The sequence below is a fragment of the Triturus cristatus genome, chromosome 2_1 (genome assembly GCF_964204655.1).
Source record: "Triturus cristatus chromosome 2_1, aTriCri1.1, whole genome shotgun sequence".
Taxonomy (NCBI): domain Eukaryota; kingdom Metazoa; phylum Chordata; class Amphibia; order Caudata; family Salamandridae; genus Triturus; species Triturus cristatus.
Window position 1 is genome coordinate 428,958,443 of NC_140581.1, and position 19,414 is coordinate 428,977,856.

General features: G+C 47.1%; 1 protein-coding gene across 11 annotated transcripts in view; it reads left to right on the top strand.

The window, feature by feature from the left end:
* MAST4 (microtubule associated serine/threonine kinase family member 4) overlaps positions 1-19,414 on the top strand; it is a 1,731,733-nt gene that overhangs the window by 1,427,282 nt on the left and 285,037 nt on the right. The gene's annotated exons all lie outside the window — the stretch shown is intronic.

A 19,414-nucleotide genomic window follows, 5' to 3' on the forward strand; every position in this document is an offset into this window, starting at 1 on the left:
AGGATTTAATTATACATCTTTTTAGCAAGATGGTTTTTTAATTCACTGTGTGAGAATACCACTTTGTAGAAAGTAGCTATTCTCCTGTTTAACCTTCCTGTGTGCCTGTGTGCAGATTGGCTGACTGGTGTCATGTGATGGACTAGGTGGCTCCAGGAGTCTGGATGAGTCAGCAGCAGGGTGAATAGGGAGATCTGCTCTAGATGGGTGGGAGAAGTAGCCCCTGGGTTTGAGTAGGGCTGCCTCTGCCAGCACAAAGAAGGCTCCACCTCCTGCGGAGCGTCTAACGACCCTGCCCCTCACTCTGAAAGGAACCAGGTACTCCAGGGCAGAGCACACCCAGGAACCGGTTTGAGCAGGGGAATCCCCCCACTGAAACAAAGAGAGACAAAGACTTGGAGGGGTATAAGAAGAGGACCCCAGACACCTAAACTTTAGATCACTGTGGAACTAAGAAGGAACCTCTGCCAAGGAGAAAGCTGGAAGGAACTGAAGAGGAGAAGACTGCCTGCTTGCTGTTTTGCTTTGCTGCCAAGGAGAGGGGAAGGACTTTGCTGTGTCCCCTTCTTTTGATTCTGATCTACAAGGGCCTGAGGAGAGCTGGCTCCCTGTTAAGAAGTCCCAGGAACAAAAGGACTTCACCACCAGCTCCCCTGGAACTCTGCTGCGGGAGTTCTGACCTGCCTTGGAGTGCTTGCCTAGTCTTGGGGCCTCAGGAGGTCGTTTTGCTGTGTTTGGGAGCTGGAAAGCAGAAGCGTGAACAAGAGTAACTGGTACCCATCGCATCATCCATTTGAGGAACGCATCATCCGATTGCGAGTCGCAAGAACGAGAGTGCGAGGAGAATTTCATTGCGGCGTCATCGCAGCACCCGGAGTCCCCGCATCGCCGAGTGCGTCGAGCATCGTCCCGGTGCGTGAAGATTCCTGACACTGCGAGCGTCGTCGCTGAACCAGTTTGCGGGCTGCACCACTGCCGGTGCGTGAAAGTATCCAGTCGCTGCGTGTGTCGACGCAGAGTCCCGTCCTGTGACGCATCGAGGGTTGCGGCGCCAGAAGTCAACGCCGTAACGCGCACCGCGACGCATAGAGGGTTGCAGCGCCAGAAGTCAACACCGCGCCGCGCACCGCGACGCATCGAGGGTTGCAGTGCCAGAAGTCAGCGCTGCGCCGCATCGAAGATCGTCGCATCGTACCTGTGCGTGAAGCTTCCCCCTAAGAAACCTATGTAACGAAAGCCAGTCATCGCATCCTCCCCCTACAGATCGGAGCCGGCGCATCCACCTCTGCGGCGTGAAGCAGGGCTGCTGCAAAGCCTCCCCAAGATCTCAGGAGTATCGCATCGCATCGCCTTTGCCATCTTCCTTGTTATAGCTTTTGGGAACCTTAACGCAACTACAGGTACTGTTGGGCACGAGAGTGTCACATTTTGTGCATTGAGAGTCGCATTGTGCAGGACACTGACTTTTACATCCTGGAGTACTTTATGCAAACTCTTGAACTATCCTTAAAGTAACCTTTTTAATTGTATGTTGGTTTTTCTGTAGTATTTGGTCTTGTGAAGTTTTTGGTAAAGATACCTTATTTTTCTAAAACTGGTGTGGAGTAAATCTGTGGTGTTTTCACTGTTACAAGTGCTGGTACAAATACTTTACACATTGCCTTTGATAGCCTAGACTGCTCAGGCCAAGCTACCTAGAGGGTGAGCAGGGGGTATCTTAACAGTGTATCCCCCTTTCCCTGACTAGAAGCAAGGGTCCCTACTTGGACAGTGGTACCTACCCTGCCAACTAGGGACCCCCGATCTAACAATCTCCTTAAAACTTTGTGTGCTTGATAAAGCGCAATTTTCCAGCAAGGTTGCTTCTGAGCACTGAAATGCCCTGGTACAAGTTAAAGCGAGAACATCACACACACAAGGTGGGCATGGTGCAATGCCTCCTGGTAGGCATACGCCTTTTGGTGCAAGAGCTTTACATTCTTAAGATGTATTAGTTTGTGAGGGTAGTCCACTGTGCCTCGCAGCACTTTGGGTGCCTTAGACTATGAACATGAAGCAGCTTTGGAAACTTGTTAGAATAAGTACCGGGCTAGTGCAATGCCCACAATAAGCAGCGGGTGCTGGTGAAATGTAGCAGTGGGCATTCTTGGTGCAGTGTGCAGCCTGCAGTGGAAGGTAACCACGTGTGCAGTGTACCAGGCAAGTGAGTGTGCCCAGCACCTGTCAAAGACTTTAATGCCTCAGGGCAAAGGCCGGAAGCAGAAGCGAAGCTGTGAAATTTTCAGCTGAGTTCTAACATCCCAGTTCCCTAACTTGCTGTTATCATAACCATGAGTTAGCCTCTCAAGTGCTAAAGGAGTGCTTAGAAAACCGTTAAAGACCAAAACGAAGCACTGTGCAAAACAAACTTGACAACCCTGGAGCTTTAACCTTCTTTATCTGACGAGGGCAGAAGACAGACAAGAACAGAATTCTGTCTGAGTCTGCGCACAAACCCATCTTCGACTAGAAGGAAGGCTGCGCCCCTTTAGCGGACTCTCTCTTGATTTAGTGGGCTGGGGTAGTTGGAGTTCATTGGTTGCTTTATCGGTAAAGTGGAAATGTCAAAATTAACCTTTTCTGCAGTTCGATCTCTTCAGCATCACACAAATAAATCCCTTTCTGCGCTTTGAGTCTGCATGACGCAGAACTTGCACAGACGCGTGTGCTCAGTAGAGGCAGACACTTGAAGGGTATGTGTGAGACCAGAAAGGCTCACACTCCTGAAAAGTAACACATGCATCATGCCTGCACAATACACGTGCATCATGCCTGAATCAGAGAGGGCCAAGCTGTAAAGACATGTCAGGCAGTCACCTGGCAGGTGTGTGTATATATATATATATATATATAAGAGAGAGGGAATGAGAGAGAGAGAATGAATATTAAAACAACTAGGAAATTAAAAATTGTGGAGTGCAAGTTTGACTGGAGTATTTCTTGTTTACCCCAGCCTGCTGGAATAAATGTATATGTATACGCACAAAGTGACTCAATCAGACAGACTCACCAAATAAAAATCTATTTCTACTACAACGTTTTGGCTTCTGCCTTCCTCAGGTAGTACAAGATTGTTGATTTTCAACAAGCATCGTGAATAAAGATTCCATGTGGAATCAATGCAGTCCTGAGATATTCAGTAATCAGGTGGTATCGTTACACATGGTGCTTTATGAGAATCCAGCAGCACTTTTCACTCTTGACAATTTGCATTATCTGTTTGGATTTCTTCCCAGCTGAGGATGAACACTTGTTACATGGATTTTCCACTGGCTAGCACAATAGCGAATGCAACATCTCTTATGGATTTTAAATCAAACATATTAGCCAACTTCGGTCCTCAGATTCATCATTATCCAATTCGGAAATAGAATGATTAAGACACTGCTTTCTGATATCAAACACTAAATAGTAGTTGAGATTCAAATTAAAAACACTATTAGATATACAGGTTTTAACCCAGGTAGCAGCCTGATTGTGAGCACGGCAAATATTGTCATAGGTAGAGGCAAAAGTTGACCTCTACACTCAACCTTGTAAGTGGACTTTACAGTTATGACATTTGGGTGGTCTCATACTGCAATAGAGGTTTGTTGGTTACTAGTAATGTGGTGTTTCACAGTCTGATCCTTGTAACGGAAGATATGTCTGGTCCATCCCAGGGTAAGAGGGTATGCATCGGGGGCAGTGAAAGCTCATTTCAGTGTCACCCATGTACCTGTTCCCGATTAGGAAGCCACAGGTCACAGAGAAGGGAAAGGTGTCCAGAAGCGGAGCAATCAGTGGGAGCATGCCAAGTTGGTGGAATTCCTAACAGACCGTCTGCCGAAATCAGACCCACACATGTAAACTGATACGTAGGCATACCTCTTACAGGTAGTTTCCTATTCATGAGAGGCGGGCCACTGTGTATTTCCAAAGTTGTGATGGAGATTTTACATTTCCATATTTAATGAGAGTGCAAGTGGATGACTTTTTCAATGGGAAAAATATTTTCCCTCTAGAGAAGGAAATAGTTAAATGTGCAAGGTCCCCAAAACATCACATTTGCACATGCTACATGAGGTGGAAACTTTAAGTGAGTAAATGCTACCTAAAATATTACTCCTAGAGGTACATAGACCTACACCTGGAATCATAAATATATCTCTAAAAAGTTGGAAATCTGCTCCAAATATTGGACTAAATCCCCATCAAAAGTTTCTAACTTTTAAACCTGTCCCTTTCTGAATTAGATCTACTGCGTTTAGGAGATGCCAGGCTGTTGTTGAGGCAGCCTCCAAACGGTCGATTCTATGCATCCGGATGACTGATGCGTGGAAAACAAAAATCTGTGTATAATGATATGTTATTTCTGCTTCTGTGTTTGATTGTGTGTCTGTGTTGTGGTATAAGGGTGACGGAATGTGCTTACGGCAATATTAAGGATACTATAACAGTAACCAGGGCTTTAAGTGGGCCAGGTCTCACCAGTGCTGAGCACCGGCAGTTTTTTAAAGGAGGCTTCAAAACGGGTCTCTATCGGGCTCTATATTTGTGCCCTGGCACAGGCGGGCCATTCTTTTCCTACTGCAGTGACAGCAGGCACATCGATGTGCGCGTGCTCACACTGTTCACGTCATGCCCTAACTTCTAACTGGTGGGGAAGTTAGGGCATGACGTCATGCCAGGTGAGCGTTGTAGGGGAAGGGAAATCTTTAAAGAGAGTCATTTTCTCTCGAGTTCCCTTCTCTGTTTGAAACTCAAGAGCAGCAACATTGTCCTGGTGTCACCAGGGTTTTAAGTGGAAGCTTTTTCAATATTATACACAAGCCATAGTTGCTGCTTACTATCTTATGCAACTAACAACCATTGACAAAGCCAATAGCCATGACTGGTTGTAGGTATGATCTTGTTATATCATATATCTGGATGCAATGACAGAAACAGCAAAATGCAAGTCAGGCGGCACACTATGCAAAGCACAGATTTTTAGCTTAGGTCTTTTTAAGCCATACTCTTAATTGCATTGGCCACGCCCCTTTGAGAGACCCCACCCCCCAGTTTTTTCATCCCACTTAAAGCCCTGACAGTAAATTGTGCAATGATGTAAAGGAACTATATGTGAATCTATCTGTAATTACACTGATTTTTGCTCTCCCCACCTTTCTAGTGTATTGTACCGGAACACACTTGTTTTCTTCCCATTCCCAAGCATGTGTATTTGTGAATTACATTTTATTTGTTAGACTTGGTCAAGGGTTGAAGTGGTGGACAGCAAGAAGTCAGCTTCGTGGTTACATGATGCACAGAAGACAAATAATTGGGTGTGAGCACCTCGACGAGAACACTGTTGCCACAACTAGCAAAGTACCGCCTCTTTGGCCTCCTTGCTTGCTTGCTGCAACCTGATATTGTCCAGGCAGTTTCTCACCCTGTGCGAAATAAAAGGTTAATCTTTGATTGGATAGTACAACATCAGATATTATCTAGCTCATAAGAAAGAGCTGGATGCAATGTTTGTGAAGTAGGTTATTTTGGGACAAAGAGCAGAGCAGATAGAAGGACATAGATAAAAAGAAATGAAACTGATGAAGAGTGCGCGCGCTCCTGAACGCAGCCGCGCACATCTCGCGGTGTCAGAGCTCGTTAGGATCAGGGGATGCGCGCGGCACTGCTCTCTCATCCTGGATGTGCAGCGGATTCCCAGCGGACGGCAGCTCTGCAGGGTCCAGTGTCAGAGGCCGTTCTGGAGACCCCACACGTCAGAGAACATTTCTCGTGTCTCATCTCATAGCCGTGTAGAGTTCACCTTTCCCCTTTCGGCGATGACGGCATGGGTTGCCAAGACCATGTCAACAGGCACACAACGACATGCTCTAAATAGAGAGCAAGGTTCCATCGCATTGTTAGCTTTGCAAACCTGTTTCTTAACTCTGTACTTAGTTCTGTGCAGAATGCCTACAACCTGGTATTTTTGTACATTGAACACTGCTTTGTAACTTATGTCTGATCTGAGAGATCTTTCTATGAATTAAAGGTACTTGCATATCTGAAATTAATCGTCACATAGGAAAAGAGTTGTCTGAATCTGTAAAAAGATCCCCGCGCGAACATAAAGAAATACCTTCGGTGTGTTTAACTGATACCTGGAGACAAGTGGTGCTAAAGGACTGGAAATCGGCGAGTGCAGTCCCACAGAAGGGGAAGCCGGGAGAATGTTTGCATGCATTGTCCCACGTGTGTAAAATGAGTGCAACTGGAACGGAAGCATGCATTGAACACAAGTATATTTACCTGCATGATTTCCTAGGGCAAAGGTATTTTAAGACAAATTAGTCCACTGACTTCCTACATATCTGCCCACTCCTGTGCCAGACACTTTCCCAAATGTTTGCACGTAGCTTGGCATTGGAGGGGCATTTTTCTTTACATTTGTGTCTTATGACTGTGATGCGCGTATACATTTTAAGGGTGTACTGGGTACACATTTTTTATGATGTATAGATATAACAGAAGGTAAGCCAAGGGCTTGAATAGATTTTTTTTCAAGGTATTTAGGGCCTAATTTATAGTACGAGTACAGTAATTACCCCCAGGTCCCTCCGTCCTCGACACCGTCATGGACAAGCGAGATGTAACTATCTCACTGACAGAAAAAAGAACGAAGGAATGCTGGACCTACCCTTCCCCCTCCCACTGGGAGTACTTAAGGAGTACCGTCCCAGCATTCCTCCTGTTCTTTTTTCTGTCATCCTGACAGTGTGTGGACGCGGCAGGAGCAGGACGCTCCCTCCCTGCCGGTCTTGGGGGGAGTGGCGCGGGCTTCTTCGTGTGTCTCAGCCGCGCGGCGGTGTAATACCGCGTTGGCTTTCTCTTCGCCCGATGGCCGCCCCTCCTGGCCTGCCGGGCTTGCTAGGGGGCGCGGCCGAGCTGCTCCTCGCTATTGGTTGTGGCTCCTTACTCTTCCAGTTTTCGTCATGCCTGACTTCCGGTTTTTGGGATTGAGGACGGAAGTCAGGCGCCTCGAGGTTCCCGGCTGGGGGAGGCTCGTTAAAATGAGCAGAAGGGGTGAGTACCGCATAGCGGTTGTGATTACCTTGTGTTTTGGCAGTGTTTGGTGTGTTTTTGACGATGGGAAAACATTCCAGGAAACGACATCACAGAGAGAGGTCTTCCTCTTCTTCTAGTGCTTCCAGGTCTCCCTCCCCTGCCAGGTCCAGACGCCGTGATGCTGGTGCTAATGCGCATATTAAGCGCTTGATCAGGGAAACTTTAACAGAGATGGGTGATGTTGGATCCCGTCGCAAGTGCCCTGCGCCTGCTTCCTCGGACTCTAGTGGCGATGAGTCTGCGTGGTTGGGGACGAAGAGTTGAAGGGCAAATATGTGGACAAAGAAGCTATGACCAACATTTTGCAGCATGTCAAAGAGAACATGGGGTTCCCTGACGGGGACGCACCTAGTACCTCTAGGGGCCCTTTGTTGCGACAATTTCAGAGTGCTGCCACGGTCGATGTGCCTGTCCATCCCTTCATTAGAGATGTTTTGAAGCGCGAGTGGGCTGATCCGGATCGCATTCTGATTCCGCGATTCATGGCTAAACTTTATCCTCTGCAGGATATGGCTACTGAACTTCCTGATTCGATTCCTATTGACTCCTTTGTGGCTAGTTTGGTGGGGCGTACTTCCCTTGCTGAGGACGCTGTGCTGAAGGATCCTGTTGACAAGAAGGCGGATGTGGCGCTCCATAAGGTGTATTCTGGTTCCCACCTGGCCTTGAGGGCGGGCATCTGGGGGACTTATGTGTCGCAGTCTCTGCTGTCTGACCTGAAGTCTCTCTATCAGTCTATGGATAATGCCACGGACTGTTCTGGTTTGCTTGAGCAGATTGAGCGTCAGGTGGAGCTGCTGTCTGATGTCTCCTTTGACGTTGTGCGTGCTTCTGCTCTGTCCGGGGGGGCTTGTGTGGCTGCGTGTCGCAGTCTTGTCCTTAAGGACTGGAAAACTGACTCTGCGCAGAAGGCATGCGCATTGAGGTTACCCTTTCAGGGTACGATGTTGTTTGGGGGGGAGTTGGAGACAAAATTGCACAAATTGTTTAAGGAGAAAAAGCATTCTTCTTCTTTTAAGGTCTCTGCTGCTGCTCCTGTCCCTTCTAATCCCAAATCTTTCTTTCGCCCTGCTTCTCGTGGACAGTTTGTGAGGGGCCAGGGTAGGTTTGCTTCTGGCCGTGGTCGGGACCGTAAGGCTAAATCCCCTCCGCCTGCCAAGCCGCGTTCCTGACTCTTTGGCGGTGGTTCCCGGGTTGTTGGTTGGAGGGCGGCTGCGCTTCTTCCTGGATGCCTGGGTTCAGTCTTGTTCCGACGTCTGGGTGTTGGAAATCATTCGCCAGGGTTATGTTCTGGAGTTCACGGCTCCTCCTCCGGACTCAGGTGTTCGGCCGACTCCTTGGCCTTCGAGTCGTGTGAAGCGGTCTCATCTTTCTCGCGGGATTCTGGACCTTCTTCGGAAGGGTGCCATTCAAGTGGTTCCTCCGTCAGAGAGAGGGGTGGGCTTTTATTCCCTGATCTTTCTGGTTCCCAAAAACACGGGGGGTTTCCGCTTGGTTTTGGATCTGCGGGTTATGAACAAGTGGGTGGCCCGAATTCCTTTCCGCATGGAGACTTTACAAAGGGTGATTCCTTTGGTGCTGCCGGGTCACTTCATGTGTACCCTAGATCTTCAGGATGCGTATTACCATGTTCCGATCCATCCTCGGTCCCGCAGGTTTCTGCGGTTTTGTGTTCTAGGGTGTCATTACCAATTCATGGTGTTGACATTCGGTCTCCGGTCGGCGCCGAGGGTGTTTACGAAGGTGGTGGCTCCTTTGGTCGCATGGCTTCATCTCCAGCGGGTGATGGTGTACCCATATTTAGACGACTGGTTGATCCATGCTCCATCTCGGGTCCTGTTGCTGGAGGCCAGGGAGGTGGTGTGCTCGGCGTTACGGGCCCATGGTTTCCTGATCAACTTGCCCAAATGTCAACTGACGCCGTCCCAGGACATGGTTTTCATTGGGGCCCGCTACCGTTCGGATCTGAACCGTGTGTTCCTCCCCGAGCCTCGGGTTGTGACGTTGGAGTCCCTTGCTCGTCGTTTCCGGGTGGGGGTGCCTTTCCGGTGCGCCTTTGGTTGCGTCTTATGGGTCTGATGGCGGCAACAGTTTTTACGGTGGCCTGGGCACGTTTTCATCTGCGCCTACTTTGGGTGTACCTCCTGTCTCTCTGGGATCCCCTGTCCCGCGATTTGGATGTTCTTATTCCTGTGTCTCCGGTGGTCCTCCCGGTTCTTCTTTGGTGGTCTGTGAGGGATCATCTGTCTTTGGGTCTGCCCCTGCAGTCTTTTCCTTCTCTGGTCTTGACGACGGATGCCAGCGCCTTGGGTTGGGGTGCGACCTTGGGGTCTCACTCCCTTCAGGGTCGTTGGTCCATCGTGGAGAGTTGCAGGTCTTCCAATTGCAGAGAGCTCATGGCGGTGTCCCGAGCTGTGATGGGTTTTCGGGGACTGTTGCTAGATTGGAATGTGTTGGTGCGATCCGACAACATGGTGACGGTGGCTTATCTGACTCATCAAGGGGGAATTCGTTCGGCATCTTTGAATGCGGTGGTGGTACCCCTGTTTTGTTGGGCGGAGGGCCATCCGCTGTCTCTGACGGCGGTTCATCTTCGGGGAGTGGACAACTGTGTGGCGGATGCCCTGAGTCGGTGCTTTCCGGATTCTCTGGAGTTGTCTCTCACCCCGGTTGCGTTTCGGCTTGTGTGCGGGAGGTTTGGGCGTCCCTATCTGGACCTCTTTGCCTCCCGGCACAATGCTCAGCTCCCCCGGTTCTGCTCCCGGTTTCTGCAGGAGGGTTGCTGGGGGGTGGACGCGCTGTCGCTGCCTTGGCCGTCGCGTCTCCTCTATGCCTTTCCCCCACTGGCTCTGGTTCCCAGGTTTCTGGCCCGTTTGTGTCAGGAGGATCGGGAGGTGGTAGCGGTCCTGCTGTTTTGGCCTCGGAGGTCCTGGTTTCCGACGGTGCGTCTTTTGGCGGTGCAGGGTCCCTGGTTTCTTCCCCTGTCTCCGTCTCCACTTCGGTCTTCCCCGTGCCTGTCACTTCTCCGGTTGCGGTTGTCGGTGTGGAAGTTGAGAGGCAGGGTTGGAGACGGCGCGGTTTCCCGGAGCATTTAGCGGTGGCTCTTCAGCGTTCCCGGCGGCCTTCTACCCTTAAGGCTTATGATAGGCATTGGGGTAATTTTGATCGTTGGTGTTCAGCGTTGGGGGTCTCCCCTTTGTTCTGTTCCTTGCAGGTTGTCCTTCAATTTTTGTGGGAAGGTTTCGAGAAGGGTTTGGCTGTGTCTACTCTGCCAGCCCAGTGGGCCGCTGTTCGGGCTTTTCGTTCCCCGTGGGTGAATCTTTCGGATATTGAAGACTTGGTCTCTCGTCTTCTACGCAGTTTTACTGTTTCTCGGCCTGTACCTCGTCCTTCTTTTCCCCTGTGGGATTTGCCTTTGGTCCTTCGGGTTTTGATCGGTCCTCCTTTTGAGCCTTTGGATGTGGTGGATTTAAAATTTCTCACTCTCAAGGTGGTTTTCCTGGTGGCTGTCACCTCTGCTCGTCGTCTCGGGGAGTTGGGGGCCTTGATGGCGCGGCCTCCTTTTCTTTCCTCCACGGAGGATGGAGTGGTGCTCCGACTGCATTCTTCTTTTGTGCCGAAGGTTTCTTCGCAATTTCACAGGTGTCAGGAGTTGGTGTTGCCTGCCCTGGGCTCTGTTTTGGATTCTCCTGGTGGTCCCCGGTGGTCTTTGTTGGATGTGTGCAGGGCTTTGCGCATTTATCTGGACCGTACGGCGGGTTTTCCGCAAATCGGACTCCCTTTTTGTCTCCTTTGGTGCGGCTTCGCTTGGGGGTAAGGCTTCTTCTGTGTCCATCGGCCGTTGGTTGAAGCAAGTCATTTCCTTGGCCTACTCTCTGTCTGGTTCTCCTCCTCCTTTGGGGGTTCAGGGTCGTTCTACGAGAGGGGTGGCTGCTTCTTGGGCGGAGGTTCAGGGTGTTCTTCTCTCTGAGATTTGTAGGGCTGCCACGTGGGCCTCTTCTAATACTTTCATCAGGCATTATCGCCTACTCAATCTGTTGGGGGATGATGGAGGTTTTGCATTGGGGGTGTTGAGCTCTGTTCGCTCCTAAATGTTTTTTTCTACTTTATTTCCAATAAATCTCTGGGTTTGTTTGCTATCCTGGTGGTTTGTTGTGTTTTCTGGTATGAATGCCGGTGTTTGCTTTGGTATTTCTCACTTGTCCATGACGGTGTCGAGGACGGAGGGACCTGGGGGTAATGTCCTATTACTTACCGTTAATCTTCATTACTCCGGGTCCCGTAGTCCTCGACACCGTCATGACTTCCCTCCCTCCCTCCCTGTCTGCCGGCCTTCATTGGGGCTTGGTATTTCAGGAGGAATGCTGGTACGGTACTCCTTAAGTACTCCCAGTGGGAGGGGGAAGGGTAGGTCCAGCATTCCTTTGTTCTTTTTTCTGTCAGTGAGATAGTTACATCTCGCTTGTCCATGACGGTGTCGAGGACTACGGGACCCGGAGTAATGAAGATTACCGGTAAGTAATAGGACATTACTCCGTCAGGACAATGGAGTAAAATACTTACAGAGAATTTAGATTGTTATGCCGACCCAGCGGACATCGTTTAACATTTGCAGGAACCACTTTTATGGCATTTCCTGTCAATGTGTTAACAGTTTTGAGAGATGGCTCTGTCAACATGATGGTACCACCTGTCAAACTTTAAACACTTTTTTATATTTTCAAATGGGATTTTGTTTCTGAAAATACAAAACTAATGGTCTCCCCTCTCTCCACCCCATGTGGGTTGTCTCTAATGGTGCGGGGGGTCATTTTGCAGTTTTCTCTGCCCCTATTTGTCAGGTTTTAAACGGCGGTGCCGGACAGTGAAAACTGGCCATTCGACTGCCCAGTCTAAATCGAGATGGAGACAGAGCAGTCTCCATCGCCGATATACATAAGGTCCACCAGTCTGTAATTCAGGCGGGTGGACCTTCACTTCAGTGGAGACGGTACTCCATCGCCATTGTGATGGAGCCCCTCAGATCGCAGATGAGCAATGGAAGTGGAAGCCTTTCATTTCAACAATACCTTTGCAATTGTGACTCCCAGAATTCAAATAAGCAGCATAGGCGTGGGTGTGGGTCCTAGATTGGTCAACTTTATTCGGAAATATTGAACAAGAAAGGGATTGAAGTCCATTTGTTTCATTGACTTTTTATGAAATATTGCAGAAGTACCAAAAGGGAATGCAACCAGGATCTTCGATGAAGATGACTTGAGAGGTGGGACAAATGTGGAAGACAAAGGGGGGGTATCTATTGAATAGTTGACATTCGCTCTAGATAAAATGTGAGTAATTGTCAGGAATCTAGAGGAAGACCTCCTCTTTAATCTCACTCCTTTTCAACTTTTCCTAGCAACACTTCACTAAGACCCATGTTCCTCCCCTCACTGTCTCATTTGAGCTCCATATTACAAGCTGTGTTTGTGCTCCAGTTGTAGTGATCATGGTTAACAAAAGACATATTATTTTTGGACAGATTGCTTGGGAGTTCTGCCAAAGACACATGACCAGCTAACAAGATTAGTATACTGCTACATTGATACTTGACCTTAACTTTTCCTTGATATGTTGTGCTCTTGAGAATGTTCCGTTGAGTGTTTCGTATGTAAAGGAGGTAGAACTGTTTTGAAAGTCAATCTACTCCATCAGCTTTCTATCATTGTGTACATTATATCACTCTCTATTGAATATTTAGATAGAAATCAAAATTAACTGTAATCCTTTTTACTCTCTTCGAATGTAGATACTAAAATTGTCACAAAGAGCGTGTTGACTAAGCATCGAGTACAAACTAGCCCAGTCCTGCTGTGGTACCTAAATAGACATAAGTTATAACATGTTGACTAAATCACCCCATTATAAAACAGTTTCACTGCCTTCAGCATACACTTCACAGAACAACTCATTCATTGTGGATCTTCTTCCTTAAGGCAGGCAATTTATGTTTCTCTACATTCACTGAATCTTTTGCATTTACTGAATTGGGTTGCATTGTGATATCAGTTCAGGGCAAAGGCATACAACATGTACAAGTGACTCATGTCTAAATCCACATAATCTGCTGCACACAGGCATGCTGGAACCCCTCCAACTAGTACAGAATTCCAACAGTGGGACTAGATGGAGTCTAAGTTGAGTAAATTTGCCTTCTGCGTGAAAGAAGACGCTGTTATAACCAAATGACGTTTGAATTAATCAGTTCAATAGGAATCCAGTGTCAACCATGAGTGTTTTTTATTTTTGTCTGTGACAAGATCTTGTTTAAATGATATGATATCTTCTTAGCTTGAGTGACGACTAGCCATCTAAATTGATAATAACTTTCCTTTAAGAGCATATTAGATAGAACTGAAAATGTACTGTTGGCAGGGCAATTCAATGTCATATTTGAGCTGTAGTGGGTATTTACACCGCATGTGCCTATGGCAAAAATATTTCGCTGTCAGGAGCAACACTGTGCTCGGGCTGGGTTGTAGTTTAAAGGCACTGCAGTAACACATTGCAATGAAACATGTCTTTGCCAGCTAAATTACATATTAACAATTCACATTAAAGTGTGTCTTGTATGCCCATATGGCAGAGTACCTACTATATAAAACAAAATGTCACACTATGGGTCTCATTATAATGTCGGGGGGGGACTCACGTCTGCTTGACACTCTGTTGCAGTCTCGGGACTGACCGTCCTCCGGTTGGCGGTCCTGGCACCGCTATTACAGCGCGACTGCACATGGTGCAGTCGCATACTCCCATTTCTCTATGCAGCTTGTTATGTGGCTGTAAACCAGCAGCAGCACAAGCTCCATAGAGAAATAGGAGTTTGTTAATCCCTGCACCACGTGGCTGGCACATCATGGTGCCTGCCACATGGTACAGGGAATAACAGGGATGCACCATAGGTGCCCCGTTGCACCCCAACCATAGCCCGCATGGAGAGGGAGGGGCTGGCAGGGCCCCCAAAGACGCTTTCTGATGGGTTTTCCATGTCAGAAAGCCCAACATGAAAGGTCTGTCGGAAACTGACCACGGAAATGCCGTCCTCAGGGTTTACGTTGGGGCTCCGACTTGCCGATGGGCTCCTTGAGCCCATTGGAATCCAGCCGGAATGACTGGCCGGTTTCACGTACGACCACCGGCATTGTAATGCAGCAGTCGAAAGAGAAACCGAAGATGTCGGTCGGAAAGTGTCCGACTGCAGGTTGAAGGCTTTCCGACCGACATCAAAATAGGGCCCTAAATATTCAAATGTGTGGCAAAACTACTAAAATCTATTTCACTTTGTAGGGTCAGCTAGATTTTCCATAGGGCAGGCTTAAGTGACATTAACAGATTTAATAATTCATCATTGCCTGGGAAAATGTTTAAGAAAACAGTTTAAAGTTATTTCCTTGTAATTTTCAAAATCTGTTTTTTTTTTTTATAACTTGAGTGAAAAAGTAACTTTAGAAAAAGTTGGGTTAGGCTGCCTCTTCCAGAACTAACTGAAAAATAGTCCTGCCATTAATCACATCTGCATAACTGGGACACACACCAGTGACTGGAAGATCTAAAGACCTGCCTCTTTGCCTCGGAATTAGGGATCAGTTATCTGGTAGTGGGAAAGAACTGTTAGTTCCTAGGCAGCTGGGCTACAGCCACAATGGGAGAGAGAACGAGTTGGACCCTGTCAAGTAGGAGGAGAGCTCACCTAAGCAAGAGTGTGTCTAAGGAGCTGAAGACCGATCTACCTGGTGGCAAGAGTTCTACCATGTTGAAGCAGTGGCTCCTGGGTAATTTTACAGTAGGCAGTGAGGAAATGCTACAAAATGAGATTAGGTGACTGCGAGAAAATATTTAGGATGGGATGGCAGAATGTCACTGACTAATGCACAGGATATGTGTGGCACCTCAAGCACCACCACCACTTTCTCAGAATATTCTGGACCTGTAAAGACTGAACCTGAAAAATAAGGCCCTGCTGGAAGAAGACTGCAGAGGTAGAGGTGGAGGCGGAGGTAGAGGTAGAGGCAGAGGTAGAGGCAGAGGTAGAGGCAGAGGCAGAGGCGGAGGCGGAGGCGGAGGCGGAGGCGGAGGCGGAGGCGGAGGCGGAGGCGGAGGCGGAGGCGGAGGCGGAGGCGGAGGTGGAGGTGGACTAATAACGGACTCCTAAATCCTGCTGGCACCCAGAGACTGGAACTACTCTCTAAGGGTAAAGTGGTTTGCCTCCTGTTTGCCTGCTTCAGGGACACTAAAAGCAGAATAACTCTTGATTCCAGGAGTGCCCAGATGCCCACAGAGGAATGGATCCTGCAACAGACTTGGCTGGAGAGGGGCCTGGTGCCCAGAAACCTGTCCTAAGAAGCTAGGGGCTGGAGAACTGACCAGAAGGAAATTCCCCTGCATTTGGAGAAAATTGTGAATTAGTTACAACACTGGACTTTGATGTATCAGAAGATTTTCACTTTTATTTCAGAGATTAAGTCAGATGGTAAAATCTTTGACAAAAATGACCCGCTCAGTGCATCCAACATCCAGTCCCACGTGATCGGCCTGAAATCATGCGTAGTTCCCAGTCTGTAGAGAACTGTGTTTGTTTTCAATCGCCCTTAACTTACACTTAGTGCTTTTTGCCTTTATTTAAAAAAATAAATAATAATAACTTGGGTTCCCATATTCTATTTTAATGATGTTGGTGCTGTTTTGCTCTTAAAATTCGTTTCTGTTTCTAAATTTGTTTGGGAATTGTATCGTGTTGTATTCTGTACATTGATATTGTTGATACTGATTGTATTTGCACATTTCTCAGATGATTGTGTGCTGCTTGTGGTACAGCTACCAGTAGATGAGCAGAGATTCTCTCAGAATTGTATTTTGACCTAGCCAGACTGTTTGTTAAATTGGTTGGGTCACCCCATCCTAAATTAATATCATCATTTCTGACGGCTCTTTTGAAAGGTTTTGGGATTTGTTCTGACATTGACCCTTACAAATGCACCAAATGGCTCATTTGGAGCAATGCTCACAACTGCGTGATGGGACTACTTACATCCCCTCAATCAGTTAGGTAACCGCTTTTTAGGTCTCGCCTAGCTATTGCGTTCACGCAATCGCTATGCGAGACTCTAGTAAGAGGGGCATTTCAAAGTGCTCCCAAAAGTAGATTGCATGGCGAGCACGCGCACAATCACGTGCATCGTGCCGCCATGCAATCCGTTTGGGGAAGCGCTTCAGCCCACTGGCGCGTGCACGTGTAGCCACCGCCTCGGCATCATACTTCAAAGGGTCTGCTCCCCCGCCTGGAATGCACTCCCCCGCACCCGCCACAGCATGCCGAGAGATTGTTTCCTCATGGCGCCTCTCACAAGTGTCCCTCCCCCACCACAGGGCTAGTCTCACGGACGCATTGCCATCCATCGATTTCACTTTCATGCCCGTGTTCTCTTTGCCTTTCAGCACACAGCCCGCCCTCCCCCCTCCGTGTTTTCTTGCAGCTCTGCCCAGATCTGAGTCTCAAACAACCAAAATAATAAGTTTGCCCTGCACGCTTTCTGCGCTTACAAAGTTAACATATGCCGTGCTCATTCCCTTTTCATCCTTCTAAGGTCGATAACATTAGCTCCATTAATTTTGCGTCTAAGGATTTAAATAATATGTTTTCTTGCAACTTTAGGCACTTCACACACGCAGCCCCACTGCTCACACACACAGGCATCAAGGCAGCAACAGAATGCTCTGAGCCCCACCAGTGTTTGCCACACACACATGCCTCTCGCATCTCATGTTTTCTTCTAGCTTTGGCCCGTGTTCTCTTTGCCTTTCAGCACTCAGCTTCCGCGTAACCACCATTTAACTAACATCCTGCCACACTCATTCCATTTTCATCCTCGCTTTCACTTTCATGCCCGTGTTCTCTTTGCCTTTCAGCACACAGCTTCTCCGTAGCCACCATTTAACGACCATCCTGCCACACTCATTCCATTTTCATCCTCGCTTTCACTTTCATGCCCGTGTTCTCTTTGCCTTTCAGCACACAGTTTCTCCGTAGCCACCATTTAACGACCATCCTGCCGTAAACACCATTTAACTACCATCCTTTTAGTTAAAATAAAAGAATTGCCTCTAAGGGTTTAAGGAACCATAGAAATACAAGGCTAGGCAACATACACTCCGAATGCCACTCAGAGCCACATAATTACATGCCACATAACTACAATGCACTCAATACAACAGACACTCCAAAAACCAATCAGTGCCACATAGTTACACACCACATAATTACACAGCGCTCAATGCCACATACACTTCAAATACCACTCAGCGCCACATAATTACACACCACATAATTACACTACACTCAATGCCACATGCACTCCAAATAACACTCAGTGCCAATTAATTACAATGCAAACAATGCAAGATACACTCAAAATAACACTCAATGCCACATAATTACACGCCACTAAAATCAACATACACTCCACACAAAACCACTCAGTGCCACATAATTATATTCTACATAATTACACTCTATCTATCGCCCTCTCTATCTATCAATCTAATCTATCTAATCTATTTTATCTATTTTATCTATCTATCGGACTATTGCACTCTATCTATCGCATCACCACAGCATCACTTAGCACCACCACAGCATCACTCAAGGGCACCACTACATCACTATGCGCTACCACAGCATCAATTAACGCCACAGCATCACTCAACACCACCACAACATCACTCACCGCCACCACAGTATCAATCTGTACAACCATTCAACAACAACTGGCTCTAATATGTTCTCTCAATATTTAGGCTTTATTACAAATGGCACAAAAAAAATGATAATATTTACCTTCTGTTCTTGGAATTTAGGCGCAATTAAATACACTAAACATAATCTTCACAAGAGTTATTAACAAAAGTTTAAACGATTGCCATTATAATTTACATGAACTTTTATTTAAGTATTAATTATTTGCAAAAATTAAAAGCCATTGTTATTTGTAATATCAATACATCTAAGTCACGTAAATACAACACATATTGCATTACAAATGCTATAGGTGTCACATTTGCAACAGTTAAAACTATTGACATTGTACATGAGAAAGCTAGTAATTATAATATTTTCAATACCAACACATAAATAAAAAATTAGTCAATTTACAATACAAAAAGCTCAAACTTTCCTAATGTGAGACCTATTGCATTGCAAATGCTTGTTCCTGAGGAGTTGGGCTATAGTCATCTAGTCATGTCGTATGGCTATTCAGTATTGTCTCAGAGAAAAATTGATATAGCCAAACAAACCTTTGTAGTGCAGCAACATCATTTTGGTTGCTGCCTTTTTTGCCTGGTGTGTGATTGAGCTTGAGACTTCACCCTCATGGGAATCTTACAGTTTCTTAAGGTGGTCATTTAGGATGTGACTTCTCAGTTCTTTTTAAATGTCCTCTTTATTTTCAAAATCCTGGATTTTCAGTCGTCTTGCTCAGGTTAGTGGTTGAGTGTAGTACACTTCGTGATTACTTTGTCTTGATTTCAGCTGCCAGTTTCATTCTCAGTTCAGAGGTGGAGCGTGACTTTACCAATATACCTTTGGAAATTCAGTTGGTGTAGTAACTCAATGACTTGTGACATTGTGCACACCGACGCTTTGAGCAGCAGTAGCGGCAAGAATGATCTATTAGATAAACCATGATGAACTCTTCTTGGTGGCTGCGACTCCCCTAATGATGATTTTGTTTAATCGAGTTTTAGAGGAATGATTGGATCTTCTTGAGAACAGTGCCAGAGATTATAATCCAGTGTTTCATCCATTAAGAACCTAGTGTTTCCTAATGGTCCTCGAGTAGGGATAAGCCATTCAGACACTGTCCACGTGTGCAGTTTTGCCTTGGTTACCATGACTGGTGTAAATCCTGAACGGCACTCGTATTGTAGGCTGTGCGCATCCACATATTAACATTAGTTTTTTTGTACGGCTTTTACTGTGATAGAGTGTGCTTGAAACAGGGCAGTAATATTCTGATATCTAGGAGGTTTCCTCCAGGGTCCCGAGGCTATACCAGCCTATGAAGGTGCACCCTATGGATGGGACGTCTTCACAAGCTCTGATGTTCCTTGAGCCCAGCTTCTGGGCCGGGTTCTGCAGGCACTTGCCGGGCATGAGCCTATGTTCATTGTTGTTGCAGCAGTTTCTGAGCGCTATAAGGGGGGGGAAGGAGGTGAACTAACATGCACAATGTTGTTAGTCCCT